The sequence below is a fragment of the Odocoileus virginianus genome, chromosome 23 (genome assembly GCF_023699985.2).
Source record: "Odocoileus virginianus isolate 20LAN1187 ecotype Illinois chromosome 23, Ovbor_1.2, whole genome shotgun sequence".
Classification (NCBI taxonomy): domain Eukaryota; kingdom Metazoa; phylum Chordata; class Mammalia; order Artiodactyla; family Cervidae; genus Odocoileus; species Odocoileus virginianus.
This window is the reverse complement of record NC_069696.1, coordinates 10048752-10068798: the sequence shown is the minus strand read 5'-3', so window position 1 is coordinate 10068798 and position 20047 is coordinate 10048752. Positions and strand designations below refer to the sequence as shown.

General features: G+C 57.5%; 1 protein-coding gene across 2 annotated transcripts in view; it reads left to right on the top strand.

Annotated features, from left to right (window-relative positions):
* Positions 1-20047, top strand: part of TCF20 (transcription factor 20) — a 187742-nt gene that overhangs the window by 11383 nt on the left and 156312 nt on the right. Inside the window, exon 1 of one of the 2 annotated variants that reach the window (XM_070453451.1) lies at positions 12135-12223. The exons of the other annotated variant lie outside the window; for it this stretch is intronic. The gene's annotated coding sequence lies outside the window, so the exon portion shown is untranslated. Of the gene's footprint in view, positions 1-12134; positions 12224-20047 lie in introns of those variants that run through there. 2 annotated transcript variants of the gene reach the window in all.

The window sequence follows — 20047 nt, the reverse complement described above, 5'->3', positions numbered from 1 at the left end:
AGGGGATTAAATGAGGTTGTGCTAATAAAGCAGCAAATCACACCACCTCCAAAAGTCGGCCGGCTGGGACACCCACGTTCATGCATGTCGTTATTCGTATTTGCGAGTCTCTTGAGGGCAGGGCCTTGTGTCTGGTGTCCTGCTCGCGGCAAGGCAGAAGGTGGGGGCGCTTGGAGACTCCCTCCAGAACAAATGGGCAGCCTGTGCGCCCACGCAAATATGAGCTCTAATAAAATTACCAGTAACCTAAATCATTAGCATGCCTGCATTACCTTTTTGATCCTGACTACCCGTCAACATGGGAATTGTTAGACCCATTTGGCAGATAATAAAATTGAGGCTTAGAGAGCTTAGGTCTGAAATCCAGAGAGAGAGCAGTCGAGTTGGCTCTCACATCTGAACCTGGGTGTGTGCTGGTTAAGACTCTGTCCTGCTGTGTGCGTCTGTGCTCAGTTGTCTGACTCTTTGAGAGCCCATGGACTGTGGCCTGCAGACTCCTCTGTCCTTGGAACTTTCCAGGCAAGAATACTGGAGTGGGTTGCCATTCCCTTCCCCAGGGGATCTTCCTGACCCAGAAATCAAATCCACGTCTCCTGTGTCTCCTGCACTGGCAAGTGGATTCTTTACCTGGGAAATCCCAAAAGGGAAGAGCAGGGAAGTGTAAAGTGGTGGCTGGGGGTGGTGTTCAGAGGAGTCCCTGCTGCTAGGCTCCATCTGGGCTCACTAGGGAAGACACTTTATAAACCATAAATGGTTCAGAACCAAGTGAGGGCTGGGCCAGCCCTGAATCATCTTCCCTGAAACTCAGATCTGGGAGCCACCCATAGAGGCACCCACCTCCCAGGAGCCTTGGAGAAAGTGTGGGCAGCCCTCAGGCAGGGGAGGGGCTTTGTGTGCTAAGTCGCTTCAGTCCTGTCCAACTCTTTGCAACCCCATGGACCCCAGGCGCCTCTGTCCATGGGGATTCTCCAGGCAGGTATACTGGAGTGGGTTGCCCCTCCTCCAGAGGATCTTCCCAACCAAGGGATTGAACCAGTTTCTTAAGTCTCCTGCTTTGGCAGACGGGTTCTTTACCACCAGCGCTCCGAGGGGCTTTGGGACTTCTCAAAGTGACTGCACGTGGGCTACAGCTGCCAGTGGCCAGGGGACAAAGGCAGGGCTGAGGCTGGGAGGACCTGCATGGGTGTCGAGCCTAGTGCAGGCCAGTTCAGGCAGGAGCAAGCCTGGACCCTGGAGCGGTTCACTCATTCGTTCTTTCATTCTACACATTTAAAAAATATGTTTTTTGTTTGTTTGTTTTAATTTGGCTGTAGTGGGTCTTAGTTGCAGCACGCAGGATCCCCCATCTTTGGTGTGGCATGAGGGACCCCTGGTTGCTGCGTGTGGGATCCAGTTTCCAGACCAGGAACCGAAACTGCACCCCTCTGCACTGGCAGTGTGGAGTCCGTAGCCACTCAACCACCAGGGGAGCCCCCTGCTCACTGCTGAACCCCTCATCTGCGCCCTGCAGACCCCCTGCTCAGTGCTGGGCACGAGGCAGTAGGCAAGACCCCTGCCCTCATGGAGATCACTTTCAAATGGAGCAATATAGACCAAAAACATAGTAAAGAAGTAAGACAGGACTTCCCTGGGAGCCCAGGGGTTAAGACTCTGCCTGCCAATGCCGGGGACACTGGTTCAATTCCCGGTCCGGGAAGATCCCACATGCCATGGGGCAATTAAGCCGTGTGCCCTAACTATGGAACCTGTGCTCTAGAGCCTGAGAGCCACAACTACTGAAGCCTGCGTGTCTGCAGCAATAAGCTGCAAGTTGCAAGCCCGTGCTCTGCAACAAAAGAAGCCACCACAACCAGAAGCCTGAGTACCACAACTGGAGTGTAGCCCCCGCTCGCCGCAACTAAAGAAAGCCCACTTGCAGCAACAGCCTATAAATAAACAGACTAAAGCGTTTCTCAGGGAAAAAAAAAAAAAGGAGTAAAATATATTGTGGCCCAGAGTGATAAGCACTAAAAAGAAAAATAAAACAGGAAAGGGAAACAAGGGGTGGATGCCTTTTTCATGTATAAATGAGGCGTCCAAGGAAGGTCTAATTGAGAAAGTGACATTTGAGCAAAGCTGGCAAGGAGGTGAGGAGGTGAGTCAGATGGCTCTCTGGGGGAGAGTGTTCCAGCCAGAGGGATCAGCCAGGGCAAAGGGCCGGAGCCGGGAGCGTGCCTGGCACGGCCGAGGAATAGCAAGGAGGCCCGCGTGGCTGGAGGGAGTGGGGTGGATGGGGTGGGGGGAGCTGGTAGCAGATGAGCTCAGAGAGGAAATGGGGGCCAGATGGTGAGGCCTCCTGGACTCACCATTTAAAAGGATCCCTCTGGCTGCTGAGTGGAGAACAGACTGGGGGAGGGGCGAGGGCAGCACCAGGGAGACGGATAGGAGGCTGTTGAAAATAATCTAACAGGATTTGCTGATGGATTGGATGTGGGAGAGCGAGAGAAGGAGAGAGTGCGCATGAGCGAGCAGAGGTGTCAAGGATGGCTCCAGAGAGTTCTGGTCAAATCGCTGGAAAGGCTGGCTGGGCCTAGAGGCTCGGAAGGGAGGCCAGAGATGCCGTGAGGGGTGGGGGTGGCTGAGCCCTGGACAATCAAATGCCCATGGCCAAGAGGAGTCTCTAGCTTGGCAGCCCCTGGGGGATTAGGAAGCTGGGATTTTATGTGCCCATGGGGGCTACATGAATCCCAGCCCAGCCCTAGGAAGGGGCACCTTCTCTATGCTCTGGACTGTGGGCTGGGCTTGAGGTGGTCCATGGCCAATACGAACCCTCTGCACGTATGCTTCCTGGCCATCCACTTATCCATCCACTTGCCCTCCCCGTCCACCCTCCCTCCTTTCTCTCACCCATCCAGCCCCACCTCAAGCACCCCAGCTACCCAGGCATGGTCCTACACCCCGGGGCTGTGTCCATGAACCCAGCCGACCACTTTCTGCTCTGGTGGATTGACGTTTTCACATCCAGGTCTGAAGCAACTGCTCCACGCGGTAGAATAAGACCAGAGAACACTCTTACTTCCGTCCAACTTCAGGTCACTCAACACGTTTGTGACCACACATCATCTGACCAGTCAACATTTCTAAGTAATTTCATACCAGGTCGCCGTCACTAAAAAGCTTTGGTCAGGTCATGCCTCCTGGTTTGGGTTCCAGAAAAGACGAGCAAAATTGAGGCTTCCATGCTGCCAAGACTCAGGGCTGGGGTCTTGGGGTGGGGGTGGGGGGGCATCCCAAGGAGGTGGTCTTTATACCCAGGCACAGAGGGGGAGAGGGTACTTGGGGTGGAGGCACAGGGGGTGCGGCCCCACCACGGAGGGGCTCATAGGCCCTGGGGCAGCATCTGGACTTTTTGCTCTGAGGTCAGTGGCGGGGGGAGGGCCACGGGAGGTTTCTGAGCTGGGGAATGACCCACTCTGTGCTGAAGGCCCCACAGAGGACGAACGAGAAAAAGGCGAATGGCCTGAGTCAGGGACACCAGTGAGGAGGCCGTGACCTTGATCAGTAGGGACGCGGAGACCTGACCCAGGAGAATGAGGGGTCAGAGGGATGGACACGGGAACAGGGGTAACTATATAGATCTGGTAAATGGCGGGGGCTGCTGCTTGCTGGGGTCCCACCATTTCTGATCACGTCACACCAGACAGGCTCCTACGGCACTGCCCTCTCCTTGGGAAAGTCCTTGTCCTCACCTGACCCTCTGGACCTCCAGTACCTGGGGCCACCCGGGACCCACACCCCTGCAATGGTGCCATCGCCAAGTCACTTTGAGGTTGGCTCCCAAATTCTTCCCCGGGGTGTTCCTCCTCGGTACCTACCGCCCCAGGCTGGGCCCTGCCTCTTCAGGCCTGGACTAAGGCCATGGCCTCCTCGTGGCCTTATGCCTCCAGCCTTGTACTGCTGGGCTATCCCTACAGAAGAGTCAAAGAGATCTATCTTCCTAGAACCTGAGTTTAGAAAGGCCACCCTCCTCCTCCTCCTCATGGTTTCCCTTTGGCTCGAGAAAAGCCCACCCAGCACAGGCCTTCCCCAGCTACCTGCTCCCCTTGCTGCAGCCAATGCTTCCCAACCTCAGTCTGAACTTCTTGTCCCTGCTTCACTCATTTGGCTAAGGTTTATTGTGCGCCTACTCCAGGCTGGCACCAGGCATGCATTGAAGGTTGGGAATTATATGAGAGGAGAGACTCAGTCACCGGGTCTGGGAACAAGTAAGGCCTCTAACAGCTCAGTTGGTAAAGAATCCACCTGCAACGCAGGAGACCCTGGTTTGATTCCTGGGTCAGGAAGTTCCACTGGAGAAGGGATAGGCTGCCCACTCCAGTATTCTGGCCTAGAGAATTCCATGGACTCCGTGGGGTCGCAAAGAGTCAGACACGACTGAGCAACTTTCACTTTTCACTTTCAAGACCTCTCTAGAGCTTCCTGGGTGGCACTAGTGGTAAAGAACCCATTTGTTAGTGCAGGGGAGCTAACAGGTGGGGGTTCAATCCCTGGGCTGGGGAAGATTCCCTGGAGAAGAGCACGGAAACCCACTCAAATATTCTTGCCTGGAGAATCCCACGGACAGAGGAGCCTGATAGGCTGAGGTCCATAGTGTCGCAAAGAGTCGGACACAACTGAAGTGACTTAGCAGGCACGCATGAACAAGGCCTCTCTAGGGACCAGACGTCTGAACTGAGATCCAGAGGATGAACAGGAAGAGGTGAGGAGAAGAGTGTTTCAGGAAGAAGGAATAGCTTGAGCAAAGGGCCTGAGACAGACACCAGTGGGCTTGGATGAAGCAGGGTCCTGTGCCCACATCAAGGCATTCACTACCTGATAACCTACCCTTGTTCCAGGTTGGAGGCTTGGGAGGGGCTAGGGCCTGGACAGGTGATGAAGCCAGCTCCTGCGGGGAGGCATGTGGGGTAGACTGAGGTGTGGGACATTTTATAATTTAAAAAAAATAGCTTTATTGAGATAATTATTTTTTTGAAAAAAAGTCTTTATTGAGATATAACTCACATACCATAAAATTGACCCTTTTGAAGTGTACAGTTCAGTAGTTTTTAGCATATTTATAGAATTGGGCAACCACGACCACTATCTAGTTCCAGAACAACTCCATCATCCCCCAAAGAAACTCTGTACCCACTAGCAGTCACTCTCCATTTCTCCTACTCCCAGCGCCTAGTAACTACTAATCTACTTCTGTCTCTGTGGATTTGCCAGTTTTGGGCATTTCATACAAATGGAGTCAGACAGCAAGTGACCTTTTGTGTCTGGTTCTTTTCACTTAGCATGATTTTTTTTTTTTTAAAGATTCATTCATGCTGCAGCATGAATCAGTGTCATTCCTTTTTATGGCCAAATAATATTCCCTTGAATAGCTAGACTACATTTCCACCTTCATCCATTCATCAATTGGTGAGCATTTGAGTTGTTTCCATTTAGAGGCTATTATGAATAACGCTTGCCAGGTGATTCAGTGGTAAAGAATCCTCCTGCCAATGCAGGAGACATGGGTTCCATCCCTGGGTCAGGAAAATCCCCTGGAGAAGGAAATGGCAACCCACTCCAGTATTCTTCCCTGGGAAATCCCATGGACAAAGGAGCCTGGCGGGCTATGGTGGCGGGCTATGGTCCATGGGGTCACAGAGAGTCGGACAGGACTGGTAACTAAACAGCAACAGCAACATGAATAATGCTGCTACAAACGTTCTGCACAAATTGTTGTGCGGATGTGTCTTTTCATTTCTTAGAGATAGAACTGTTGGGTTAAATAGTAATTTTTTTTTTTTTTTTACTTCTTGGCTGCACATGGCACAGCATGTGGGATCTTAGTTCCTAGACCAGGGCTGGAACCTGCACCCCCTGCAGTGGGAACACAGAGTCTTAACCACTGGGCCACCAGGGAGGTTCCTTTATAGTAACTCTTTGTTTAACTTTTCAACACGTGGCTAGGCTATTTTCCACAGCGGCTGCACCATCTTACAGTCCCACCAGCAGCGTATGAGGGCCCCAGTTCCTCTCCATCCTCAGCAACACCCCTTATTGCCTGTCTTTTGATTACAGCCATCTCAGTGGGTGAGAAGTGGCATCTCATTGTGGTTTTGACTAGTGACGGATGGCCATTTACACAGCTTCTTTAGAGAATGTCTGTTTATAGTCTTCGCTGGTTTTAAAATTGGGTTATTTGTCCTTTTATTGTTTTTGTTTGTTTGCCTGGCTGCACCACACGGTTGCAGGATTTTAGTTCCCTGACCAGGGACTGAACCTGGGCCCCAGCAATGAAAAATCCTGAGTCCCGACCACTGGACCACCCTGGAACCCCTGTCCTTTTATCGTTGAGTTGTTAAGAGTTCTTTATACTTCTTAATACAAATCCCTCACTGGGAACAGGAGTTGAGTGAGCAGGCCAGGCAGACAAGCCCTGGGCTTCCCTGAGCTCCACACTCCCAGTCTGGGGGGCTGTCTCCTAGGTCTCGGGGGTCAGGGGGGACCCTGGCATCACCTTTCACCTGCAGCTCGCTCACGTCCACTGCCTTCATGCACTTGATACACCACAGGGTGAACACTTCTCAGGGGCTGTGATACCTCCACCCACCAGGGCCCAGGCCCAGCAGGTGGTTTTCACATCAAGGAAAAGAAAAAAAATGCCGGTCCTTTCAGCGGTGACCGCAGAGAAGCCACCACCTGTCCCCCAGCGACATGGCCACAGTTTCAGCCGCGACAGCTCAGCCGTCTCCACGGCCCTGAGGCCAAGCCCGTGGCTGGCCTGGGCACCCGCCCGCTGGGCAGGCGGCGGTGCGGGGGGAGACACAGGCCTGTCTGCGGGAGGGACGCCTGCCAGGGCAGCCGCAGCCCCCTCGGGCCAGGCCCTCCCTCGTCCTGCTTATTTAAACTTTCCTGAACTTTCCACAGTTTGTAAGCTGAGCTCCTCCAAGTTGGAGAATCAAGGAAAATGGTAAAACACACACACACAGCCACGGCTGCTGGCTGATTCTGCGTAGACATCGGGGAGCTCTCTTCTCGTGGCTGCTCAGGGCCGGGTGGGTGCTGGGCTCAAAACACAGGAGCAGAGCTGGCTGCGCCTGTCCTGGGGGGTCTCACCTCCCGCCCACAACCCTCCAGGCTTGGGTGTTTGCCCTCCAGCAGCCCTTAGCCTCATGCCACTGTTTGACCAGGTACAGAGAGGGACAGGGGCCTGCCAACTCACGAAGAGGGTCCCTGGCACAGCTGAGGCACCTGAATGCAGGCTCTGGAAGCTGGGGAGGGGGCCACAGGTGGGGGAGTTCTGAGCTGTCCTTCAGGAGGGTTCAGTTCAGTTCAGTCGCTCAGTCGTGTCGGACTCTTTGCGACCCCATGGACTGCCGCACGCCAGGCCTCCCTGTCCATCACCAACTCCTGGAGTTTACTCAAACTCCTGTCCATCGAGTCAGTGATGCCATCCAACCATCTCATTCTCTGTCGTCCCCTTCTCCTCCTGCCTTCAACATTCCCTAGCATCAGGAGGGTTAGGATTGCAAAAAGGCAGTGAAGGCATTCAGGCAGTGCACCGGGGAACTGACTGGTCAGGGCTCTTGTCTGGCGGGTGGAGGGAAGCAGGTGGAAAGCCAAAAGCCAGCGGAGACGGACTATCCCCGGGCCCCTGGTGCCTAGACACGAGCCACCTCCTCCCGAGGCCGTCTGAAGTGCTAAGGAACCCTCCGCACCCCTCCCTAACCTTTGCCCCGCCCCTCAGTCTGGTTCCCAGACCTCTCCCCTCCAGCCCTGCTGGCTGCTCTCCCAGACAAGCTGGTTTTTTTTTTCCCTCCCTTCTTTGCAGGGTTGGCCCTCGGGCTTCCTCCCCTCCCGCTCCTCAGCGCCCCAGCTGGGCCCGCCACCCACCACCTGCCACCCGCCCACGTGGAACCCCCTCTGCCCCGGCTGGCGTCCGCCTTGGCAGGCTCTGTGCCCTGAGGCCCCTCTGCTACGCGGCAGCCGGTGGGCTCGGCTCGGGAGCCAGAGCGAGAGATTTATTGTGGTTTTTAGGGGGCGTTTAGGAGCCGATGTGATAATGTCTGTGAACGCACTTTGTAAACTGTAACGGGGGAGTGCCGTGCACACGTGAGGGGACTGTGGCTGGGGAGGGGGCGGTAGCCCAGCCCCCAGAGGACATCCTGGGACTCAGCTGGGGAAACCCCTCCAGTCCCCCGGGGGCGGGGGTGGAGAAGCCCCGCGGGGCTCTAGGGCGGGAGTGCAGGGCTACATCTGCTGGAACCGGGCCTTCATGAGCCTGCAGGCCTTTCTGTGTCAGCAAGCAGCTCTGAAATGAGCCCTGAGCCAGAAAATTGCCTGGGTCCCTCCCTCACCCCAGAGGCTTGGTTGCACTGCAGTGACAGGGACACGCTTCCCGGGGAGGACTCTGGCTTCCCGAACCCCCAAGGTTGGTGGGGGGTGGGAGTGGAACTGAGCTAAGAAGGGACAGCAGCCAGGCTGGGCTGTCTTCTGGGAAGCGAGCTCCGCCATCCCACCCTTCTTGCTAAACCTTGTCATCTGATCATTCTTTTCCAGTGGCCGCTGTTTGTTGAGCACCTACTTGTGCTGGCCTCTGACCCAGAGCACATAGAGCAAGGATCAAGACAGACCAAAATTCCCACCCTCACACAGTTTATGTGCAGGCAGGGCAAAGACAGACCATCCAAGACGATTTAAAATACTGACCATTACTGCAGAGACAGTGAGATGGGAGAACCAGGAAGTACTGAAGTCAGGGGGTGAGAGAAGGCCCCTGTAAGCCTCGCTCACCCCTTTCTCCCGGTGGCTCTCTGGGACCTCCAGGATAATCCTAGACCCTGAGGGACTCAGTCCGCCCTCCACCAGTCACTGGTCACTGCTACCAAGGCCCGTGGGCTTCCATGGTGGCTCAAGGCAGTAAAGGATCTGCCTGCAGTGCAGGAGACCCTGGCTTGATGCCTGGGTCAGGAAGATCCCCCAGAGAAGGGAATGGCTACCCACTCCAGTAGCCTCACCTGGAGAATTCCATAGACAGAGGAGCCCGGTGAGGTACAGTCCATGGGGTCACAAAGAGGCAGACATGACTGAGCGACTGACACTTTCACTTTCACCAAGGCCTGTAGGCTAGGCAGTCTTGAGGCTCCCAGGTCAAGGGGCTGCCCTAGACCTTGAATTTGGGACTGGCTGGCTTTATTAATCTTGAGAGTGGTGAGCAGTGAGCTGTCTTGAGCGTTCCTGGTGCCAGGTACTGGTCTAAACATCAAACCTGAGTTATCTACTTTAATCTACAGCACAGTCAGATAGTGTGGGAACTGTCATTCATATCCCTATTTTACAGACAAGGAAACTGAGGCCCAGGAAGGCTATGTAACTTGCCTAAGGTCACACAGCTGGTACAGTGGAGCTAGGATGTGAACCCTCCAGGGCTCATGCTTTTAACCGTTCTGCCTTCCCAGTCAAGGTCACAAGTCTCAAACCTTATGACTGCCAGGCTGTGCTGAGTGGTTCTACATGCATTGTCCCATGTCAGTCGCATTGCAGTCTCTTAAGTCAGTTGATTGTCTTATGATCTGCTCCTACACTTTGTGAAGAGAAAGAGACTGAGGCCCTGAGTGGGTGAATCACAGTGGGGATGTTGGGAAGTTAGGATGCAAACTCAGACCAGCTCACCTAAGGCCTTAAACCTCCTGGTTCTCCCTCTTCCTTACTTGCCATCTTGTTTCTGTGCCCCCAAAGCCCACAGAAGCGGGGCTGTTCCCCCATGTTGCAGATAGGCCTACTGAGGCCCAGGAAGGTGTTTCTGGCTTGTTCATAGTTGCTGGCTGTTGAGCCAGGCCTGCTTCCTGGCGTCTGCACTGAAAGGGCACCTGGTCAGGCCATCATGGGCAGGGGGTGGTTGAGGAGCTGGGAATAGAGACCAGATACATTTGCTCAGGTGTGCAAGGCTCTGGAAGGGAGGACTGCCCAGAACCAGCTCTGGGATCCAGGTGCCTGCATCTCCTCCCTTACAGACCAGCCCCACCTCCTAGATTTCGCTTTATATGCAGACTTGAAGGGGGAGAGGGGGTCTCACTTCATCACAGACAGGGGGATTCTGGAGGGCCACAGAGGCTCCTGGTTCAGTGCCCTACAGCTGGTGACCTTAGCAAGGTCACCTTGTCTGAAGTGCTTTTTCTCTATAAAATGGAATCTTAGTATCTGGCTGGGTCTGTGACAGCTTTTTAGAAAAATCTGTGGGGTATCCAGTGGCTGGAGCAGGGTAGCTCTCGCCTGGTACCCCCGTCTTCTCAGGAAGCATTAGGATGAAGGGGTACCTGAGACACTTGCCCAGGGGAGCCATCACAGCAGCCCCGAGCCCAGGAAGGCTCTCTGGGCTCCTCTGTTCCACCCCCACTCCCACCCCCGGGGCACTGGCCAGCGGTTGCCCTCAGATCTGTGGCCCTGAAGCCTGCCATGACCTCACAAGGGCCTGGGAGACACCTTGGGTCCTCCCTGAGATCCTGAGCACTCCCAAAGTGGACTGCACCTTCAGGGAGGATCTGATGCCAGCCTGAGGGCAGCGGCAGCAGCAGAGGCCCCAAAGCCTTGGCAGTGGGATTAAGGTGGAGAAAAATGAAGCGTGGAAATCGTTCGTTTCCTTGGTTGGCAAGAGCCGCTCCGAGTGAACATTTGGGGCTTTTAAAATGAACATCAGCTGCAGGGACCCGTGCCCTGTGCCCGCCATGGCCCAGGCGGCCTCGTGGAATCCCGGGCCCGGCTGTTTGTCTTTGCCTGCCGCTCAGCCAACACTTATTGAGTGCCTACTGTGGGCCAGGCCCATAGCCAGGATGGGAGGGAGGATCCAGCCAGAGCGCAGCAGCCCTGTGGTGAGAGCGCAGCCGCAGAGGCCCCAGTGCCAGCCAGCAAGGAATCAGGCCGGGCAGGGCAGGCGCCACCACCTCGGGCTGCGGGGGCAGGGGGCCCTGGGTGGCCACTGGGTGGGGATGTGTGTGTGTGTGCAGGTCCAGGTGGCTTCCCAGAAGAGGGGCCTGAAGGGATGGGGGTGGGCTTCCTTACGGAGTGGGACTGCAGAGGCATGGGGGTGAGGGTGTGTGAAAGGCGAGGTGCCACAGTGAGAAGGCACAGGCCTTCAGGGGCAGGCAGGTGGGCCTGGGAGGGACCGGGTGGGGGTCGGTGGGTGGGGCGAGCTGCGCGCCAGGCCCCCTGCCAGCTTGCCGCCAAGCGGCCATCCTCGGGAAGAGGCTTCCGACTGAGCCTCCTCTTTTTCCAAACTAAGCCGGACATGTAGATTTTTCTGTGCAAATGACCGATTTTTTTTTTTTTAAATGATGGGAATTCATTTGAATTAAAAATAAAAAAAAAATACGGTGAGGTCAAAGCAAGCGTGCCTTTAGCTGGCTTGGGCCCACGGGCCAAGAGTTTCTGATCTCCAGCGGTGATGGTGATGGTGATGCAGCGGTGGGGGCGTGGAGGTGGAGCAGGCCGCTTAGAAGTTGGGGGGGCTGTGGAGGGGGTGGAGGCTGGGCGGGGTGGGCCGCTTGGAGGGTGGGGGATCAGTAAAAGGGAAGGTCGGGGTGAAGTGGACCGGTGGAGTGTAACCCCCACCGGCGGCGCCAGCCTTTGGGGGGAACCGGGCGCGGGTGGGCGGGGGCTGGAGGCAGGGCCCCCCCACCCCACCCCAGCCCGGCGCGCCGCGGCCGCCCGCCGCCTCCATCCGGGCCTCTCCCCACCTCCCGCCCGCCCGCCCCCGCCTGCGCCCCTCCCCCGCCGGCGCGCACGGCTCCCGCCGCCCCTCCTCCGCCCGCCCGCCCTCCGCCCGCTCTCCCCGGCTCCCTCCCGGTCTCTCTTAAGTGCCATCGAGGGGCGCCGGGAATTGCAGCCAGTAAATCGCGTCCCACCACTCAGCAGCGGGGCCACCGCAGCGGCGCCGCCCGCGCCCGCCGGGAACCCGCGCCGCCCGGGCGCCTCTCCAGGGCCCGCGAGGCCCGCCCCCACCCGGCGCGGCGCTGCGCAGGGCCTGCCCCCGGGCCGGCCGGGGCGCGCGGGGCCCGCGCTGGAGGCGAGGACGCGGCGGCCGCGGGGCGCACGGCCCGGAGCGCGCGGCCCGCGCCCCCGCGCGCCCTGCCCGCGCTCGCGCCCCGCGCTCCGGAGCCCGGCCCCGCTGCCCGGGCTCTCCTGCGGGACCGATGCCGGCCCTCCGGCCGCCAGGGTAAGGGGGCAGCGCGGGCGCGGTGGGGTGAGGCAGGAGGGTGGGTGGGCGCGGGCGCCCGCCCCGGGGCGGGGGACCCGATGCCCGCCTGGCGCCAGCGTCTGGCACGTGGGGGCGTCTTAAGTTCCCCTTGGATGCCGGGCAGGTGGCGAGAACGCGGGGGTGTGGTGCTCCAAGGCTGGCACTTACTGCGTGCCTACTGTGCGCCGGGCGTGACCGGCTCATCTGAAGTGGGATTTTTTTTTTTTTGTCCCCATTGTACAGATGAGAAAGCAGAGGCTGGGAGAGAGCAAATAGCTGGCTCAGGGTCCCCAGCCAGCCAATATCTGACCCCTAGGCTGCTTGATGCCAAAGCTGGAGCTCTCCCCACTAGGGCACGCACACCCACGGAGACGGTATGAATATTTCATTGTAGAAAACAAGTGGGGAAAAAAAATCAGCTATTGTCCCACCACCATAATGCAGCTACTGTAGGCCTTCAGGTTCTTTATTTCAGCCATGCTCTTTTTTCCACCCTTTTTTGAAGGATATGTGCTTTGGGGCTGTGTAGACCCTGGTTCCATCTTGACTCCAGCACCTAGAAGCGGAGAGGCTTTGAGCCAAGTCCCTTAGCTCTCTGGGCCTGGGTCTCCAGCTTGGAAAAATGGGGACACTCCCAAGATTACTGAGGGGTTTGGATGAGACCTGGTGGGTAGCTGTGACGGGGTGGGGATAGGCCAGGGCCTGAGAGAAAGGGGAGTGCCTTCAGCAGGGACTCATGGCGACCTATTGAGTGCAGAGCCAGCCCTGGGCTCTGGCTCTGGGGAAGGTGAGGGCAGCCTGGCCCATCCATGCTTCTTGCAGAAGGGCTCTGTCCAGCGTTGTTGGACTGACTGCCTGGCTTTTCATTCTGTCTTTGCAAGGCCCCTGCTTCCTCCTGAAGTGTTTGGAAAAGCAGAAGGTACCCTGGCTTCACCTTTGCCACAGAAATGAATTGCATCTGGGAGGAGGGATCCAGCCCTGCTCCTATTTTGGCCCCCCTGGGGCGAACATTTGGGTCCTGGCTTCTGCCAAGCCCAGGCTTGGGTTTGGGAGCCTTCTGGGACTTTCCAGATTCAAGTTTAGCATCAGGCCCAGTTCTTTATGATACCCCAAACCAAAGACATCGCCTCCATCAGCACCCAAACTGGAGACCCCCAGGCCTGTGTGACTGCCCGGACATCTACCTGTCCGTCCATCTCATCAACCACAGGGTTCCGTTGGTTCTACCCCACAAGCGTCTCTCCCTCCTTTTATCCTCTGTCCCGGACATTCGCACCTCTCTTCCCCAGCCCCAACCATTGTTCTGGGACACCATAGCCAAAACTGTCTTTCTAAAAGCAGCTCTGAGCTTCTGAACTCTTCAGCCATCCACAGACCTAAACTAGGCCAAACTCCTGAGCCGCCTCTCGAGACTGGGCTTCTCTGTGGTCAGCCCTGCCTCCCTCTGCAGCCTCCTTTCTGCGAACCGGATGTGCTCTGGTTGCAGAGCCCTTGAGCGCCGGGTCTGCCCTGAGACTGTCATGGTCTCATCCCTCCAAAGCCCCTTCCCTGTGTCTTCTGGCCTGTTGAACTTCCTGCTCATCCTCAGGGCCCACCTGTGTCCTCTCCTCCTCCTGGCCTTCCAGGATCCCCACCTCTCTCTGGTGGGTGCCACCCACCGTACTTCTACCCCTGAGCACCCTCCCTCCACATGGCCCTCAGCAGGTGCCAAGATGCTTCCCACCAGACTGGGAGCTCTGGCCAGCTTGGTGATCTTTGAGGATTGAACAGCAGGGAGTGTATCAGAAGGAGGTGAACCAGAGCCTCCTTGGAGGGGTCTTGTAGCCCCGTGGTGGTCCATTGGGAGTGAGGAATCACATACCTCCTACCTCCTTGGGATCTTCTGCTGGGATCCGGGGGCCCCAGATGGAGGTTCTGAGGACCACATTTGCACCCAGATACCTGCAGGCCTTGACCTTCAACCTTTGCATTCAGGAGCATCTAGAGTCCCACCTGGATCCGTTGGGGTAAAGGTGGTGGGCACTCAGGTGCAGGAGCCTCCCTACCCTGTCCAAGCCTGCTTCCGCCCCATCAGGCCCACCCCCACCATCCTCCCAGGGAACAGGGAGAGTTATGTCAGGCCCTCTGGCCGAGTGCCAGGGCTCCCCATGGAACTATAAATTGACCTGTCGCGAGAGGGAAGAGATTAATGTCGACCATCTTCATTAGCGCGTCCCCCGGGGTGACGGCGTCTGCCCTGAACTGGCTGATTGGAGAGGGTGTGAGTGAGTGAGGGGGCTGGTGGTGGTGGTGGGGGGGCCTGCACTCCACACACCCCCGCCCCGCAGAAAGGCAAGGTGCAGGGGCCAGCGCCTGCCAGAGAGGCTCGGCCTCCTCCTACTGTTCGAAGGGCCGTCCCTCTGGCCTCTGCTCCTGGCAGTAGGAGTGCGCTTTGATGGAGGACCTGTGTGCTAATTGGGAGCAGAGATGCGCGCCCTGCAGCTCTGCGGGGCTCCCAGGCTGACACCGCCAGCTCAGCGGCATCTGTGGGGCCTTCATTAGAGGCCTTTTCTCTGACCAGAAAGCAGCCTGCTGGGGGCGGGGTGGAGGGGGGGGCTTCCCGCCTCACCCCCTCCCTCTCCCTGCCCCCCTCCCCTTCTCCTTCTTCACAGCGATGATGATGATGATGATGATGATGATGATGATTGGGAAGGAGGCAGCTTTGGGGTGTGGATTGGAGGGTGAGGATGGGAGGATCAGAGGGATCCTTTGCATCTTTGTGACCACGTGGCCTAGGGTTAGGCCCTCCACTGCTCTGCACCCGAGTGTTCTCATTGCTGGGATGGGCAAGGTCATGCTCCCCTGGGGTGGGTGGGGCCAGCCAAGGGTGCGTACGTGGATTTGTCTTTAGAGATGAGGACCGGTCAGCGGCCGGGGCTGAGGTGCAGACTGAAGTCTAGGCTTCTGGGTCTGAATCCTCGTGCTCCCACTTCCCGTGAGGCCCTGGGCTCTCCGAGCCTCAGTTTCCTTGCCTGGCAATGGTAGAGGACTGGGGGTTGGTCTTGTGAGGCGGGCATCCGTTTACAGAAACAGAGCCTCCGCGCTGGGTGGAGGCTGCTAAGGGAAGGGACTGCAGCCGCAGGTCAGGGGGCATGGGCTTGTTCCATCATTCATTTGTTCATTCATTCATGCAGGACACACCGCCTGCACTGCGGTCTTGTACCCACAGAGGCGTCTTCATTCTCTGGAGGGCCTCCCTGCGAAAATAAGCCCAGGAGAGGATGAGCTGCTAGAACCCCTAGATGGGAGTCTCCCCAAACCTGGGGATATCTGGACGGCCCCAGGGTGACACCTGTAAAGTAGAGATGTACGGTCTCTCCTGGCAGACCTCATCTGCACGAGGACTCTGATGTGGGCATCCAGCTAGTCGCCAAGTTCTTGGTCTCTTGGGTCCCCTAGCCCGACCAGAGCAGAAGCAGAGACCGAGACCATCTCCTCACACCCACTCCTGTCACCCAGCCTTTCCTGTGCATCCGGGGGAGGGGGGTGGAAGGTGGGCCCAGCTCAGTACCTGGTATCCCTGGCCTTCAGTCTGCACCTGGGGCTGAATTCCACGAGCACCTGTCCGTCTGAGTGCCCGCTTGAGGCCGGGGGTAGGCAGTAGATGGGTCAGGGCTGCCCGTGTGGGGTTGTTGCGTGGTGGCAGCCGTGCCACTTGCTAGCTGAGGGTCAGTCTGTGAGGTGCGGAGCTTCACCTCTCCAAGCCTCAGTTTACTCACTTGTGCCATGGGAATGAGGCGGTGCTACGTGCCGGGCACATGCCTAACGCAAAGTGGAGCGCAGTGAGCAGGCCTGCAGGGTCACCTCTGCCTTAGGCGGCCGCCCCAGCTTCTATAAACGCTCCTCAGAGAAGCCTGGCTAAGTGGAGTGTGGGCTTCTCTGCCTCTCTCTGTCAGCCCCCGAGGGGGGTACCAAGTACCCAGTGGGTACCACGACACGGTTGAACAAAAAAGCACGTGGTTCTGGAGTGAAAAAACCCAGCTCCGAGTCTTGGCTCTGTGGCCACGCAGCTGTGTGTCCTCGGGCTCATCACTTAACCTCTCTGTGCCTTTGTTTTCTCGTCTGGGGCGGAAATGAGATGTTGTAAACTGAAAACCACAGCTTGCATTGCTCAGTGAGCACCCACCTAGAGGGGAGGATGGAGCGCTGGCCCAGGACTCCCAGCCCGGGGTGCTGCTCCAGCCCCCCTGATCTTGCACGGTGACCTGGGGTGAGACTCTTTGGACTCATCTGTAAAGGGGATGGGCCGTGGCACCTGCCTGCCTCCTGGAGCTCTTCTGAGGTTGAAAAGATGTGTGTGGCCGGGGAAAGGGGCTGCTCCGGTAAGGGCTCAAAGGGCAGGGTACTTTTCTTGGAATAACCCTGCTGTGTCCCCAGGGGTGGATGGCCTCCCGGGGCCCTCGTTTCCTGTCCGGAAAAATGGGAGTAGACACCCTGCTCACCCTGGTCCTTAGAGGTCTGCGATGCTGTGTCTAATCAGAATTTTAGACATTCTGTTTTGTAATGCATCCGCATGGACTCCAGCCCCGTGTAACCTGAGATGTGTTGGAATAGACCGTCCTCCGGCTTCAGTGTGTTGAGATCGCCCCGTGAGAGTCACGTGTGGAAGGCTGGTGATGAAGGGTGCCTATTGTTGCCGCCTCGCTGTGCCCAGCCCGTCCCGCCTGGCAGACTCAGTCGCGGGAGCTGGCAACATGGCTGTCTGCCTCCGCCTTCCCGAGCAGGCAGGAATCACTAACGCGTTAGCAGTTTCATTAAGCCTCTCGCCAGCCTCCCCGCCTCCCTCCCAGGCCTCCTCGGTAATTATTTTCCCAGCCCTTCCACTCGCAGCCCTTTCGCGAGCTCTTCGGGATTGGCCAAGTGGCCCCCACAGGCTGGGCTGCTAGGACTGGGCTCTGAGGGGCTTTCCCCCTGACACACACACTGTAGGCACCCCCTTTTCTGCCTTGCCATTGAAGCTTTGTGTCCCCCTGAGGCCTCCGTGAAAATGCAGATCTGCTCGGCCTGCCAGGGGTGATGGTTAACCCGTTATTACACCCGGCACGTGTAGACTCCTCCATGCAGCTGACCTCCGTACGGTCAAGCCGCCTTCGGGGGTTGTCACTGAGTAGACCCCAGGGAGCCAGCTGTGAGGGAGATGGGATTCCTGGTCCTGAGAGGCTGTGGACCTCCAGGGCCCTGGCTGGTAGAAGCCACAGCACGTCACGGGGATGCGTGGAGACTGAGGGGAGGTGTGTCCAGAGCGGGACCGGGGCCCCAGAGGTCCTGGGACCCACAGCCTTCCTCCGCCCAAGCCTACCGCTGGTCACAATGATTGGTTGAGAAATGGACCCGTGGCCCATCAGAGCCTATCAGAGGCTTTCCTGGAACTTTGACTTCCAGCCTGTGGGGAAGGCCAGCTTGGCTGTGGTTGCCGAGCCCAGAGGGTGTACATATGAGACTACTGGCTGTCCTCTTCCGGGACCACGTCTAGGCTGGGGAATCACCAGTGAGGTTATCACGTGGAGGGAGAGAGAGCAGAGGTGGGAGTATATATTCCTTCATTTGGGTCCCTGGATCCAGCTATGCCTGAAACTGTGCCTGCAGTTTTCAGTTACATAAACAGAAATGCCCCCCGCTTTTTGCTCAAGCCCTCTTGAGTTGATTTTTTTTCTCTTGCTACCAAAAGAGTCCTGATGGATGGGTAAGACCAGGCAGGATTTTACAAAAGAGGTGACATTTTGAGTTGGGTCTTGAAGGATGAATAGAGCAGAGAAGAGCAGCAGAGAAGAGCGCTCAAACAGAGGGAACAGCAGGGGTCAAAGACATGGAGATGTGAAAATGCAGGATGGGGGAGATACCAAGTACCGCCTGTGGTACCAGGGTTTGTAAACACAAATGACAGGAAGGGAGGTGAGGGATGGAAATGATGCCAGGCTGTGAATGCCGGGTTGAGGAGGGATATAGAGTGAAGGTGCTGAAGACTGTGGGAGAGACGGGCAGGAGCAGGAGGCATGGGTTTGGGCAGGTGAGAGAAGGTGTTGTGGAGAGAATGAGTAAGACTGCTGGCAGAGAAGGGGCAGCGAGGGTTTCCTGGCACAGTGTGAGTCTAGGAATCAGGGTGAGAGGAGGCACCCCAGAGCCAAGGCTGGAGAAGTAGGCAGAGGCCAGATCATAGGGGCCTTGAACACGAGGCTGCAGCATCCACAGGGTCCCAGGAGCTCCTGATGTGGTTAGGTCCATCTGTACTGTGGAGACTGGCAGTTCATGGACTCATTCATAGAGCAGATCAGTATGCAGTGCCTACTATATGCCAGGCTCAGAGGACACGGGAGGTGACCATTCAGACACAGCCATAGAGCCAGGCAGCTCCCAGGCTGATGGGAGACAGGCAGTGAGCCAGGAGACAAGTACGTGAGAATGTGGAAGAGTAAAGAGTGATGGTGTGTGGAGTGTGGGTACCACTGCCCCGGGTGCTCTGGGGGAGGCCTCTCTCAGAAGAGGTGTTTGAGCCGAGACCTGAAGGGTGAGGAGGGCCAGCTGTGGGGAGATCAGGTGGAAGAGCATCCCGGACAGAGGCAGGTGCAAAGGTCCTGTGGCAGGTCTGATTTTGGCCTTTCAAGGGGAGGGGTAGAAAGGAAGGGGCTTGGGCTTTATTGTCCCCAGGATGGGGAATCTTTAGAGGGTCTCAGGAGCAGGGCTGGAGGCAGAGACGGAAGGAGGGAGATGGCAGTGGGGCTGGAGCTGAGAGAGCCCCTGTGGTTTGGGGAGGTGGGACAGAGGCCAGGAGAGGGCACCAGGCTCTGGACTGAATGCCTGGGGCGAGGGGTGGAGGTTTGAGGAAATGAAATGCCTGGAGCCGGCCCAAGTTGGAAACCATCTAGGTCAAGGGGTCTGGGGGCAGCTAAAGCTGCAGTTGTCCAAGGGGAGGGGACGTGGGAGCCAAGGCCCGGCCTGGGCCTGGAGAGGGGGAGGACATGGGCAGTAGGCTTCCCCACCTGACCACCCCAGCTGTGGCAGGGCGTGCCAGCTGGTGCTGGAATGGGATGCGAGAGCTGTGTGCCTCTGTGAACACAGCCAGTCCTCGCCACCGCCACCCGCTGCCCGCTTGCCCCCGTAGGTCCCGGCCAGAGCATGTAAGCGACATGGCCTGCTGTCCATGGCCGCACCACCTTCTGCAGGGAGAAGCTCACCAAAGCTGCTCTGTCCCTTGGTGCCAACCGGTTTGCTCTGCTGGTGGAGACTGAGGTCCTGGGGCCAAGGTCACAGGCTGCAGCCTATGTGGGTGGTGGGCTGGCTCCCTGACCTATAGGCGGGCACCTGGGGCTGTGCTTCCGCCAGTGAACTGGGGTGTCAGGCTGGCCCAGGCAGGGCTGGGAGGTGATCCGGGTGCTGGGAGACTCCTGCCCCAGAGCTGGAGCCCAGCCAAGAGCCCCTGGTCACCTTCTCCAGGATCCTGCTGGCCGCCCAGTTTCGCAGTCTGTGTTCCTCTCACGCTCACGGCTGCACTTAGAGATCCCCAGAGCCCAGGGCTTTCTTGCCATCCGGCTCTTGACTCTGCTGGGCCTTCTGCCTGGAACACTTCCCTGACTCCCTGTCCCCACTCACGTGCCCCTGCTGTGTTCTCAACACCCCTGGGCTTTCCCCTCTATAACATTTATTCAGTGAATTTATTCACGTAGTAAGGATATCGAGGCCCTACTGTGTACAAGATACTGTGCTGAGGGTGGAGGGGTGAGGTGTGGGGAGTGATGCACTTGTGAATAGAACCGACCAGGTCCCAAC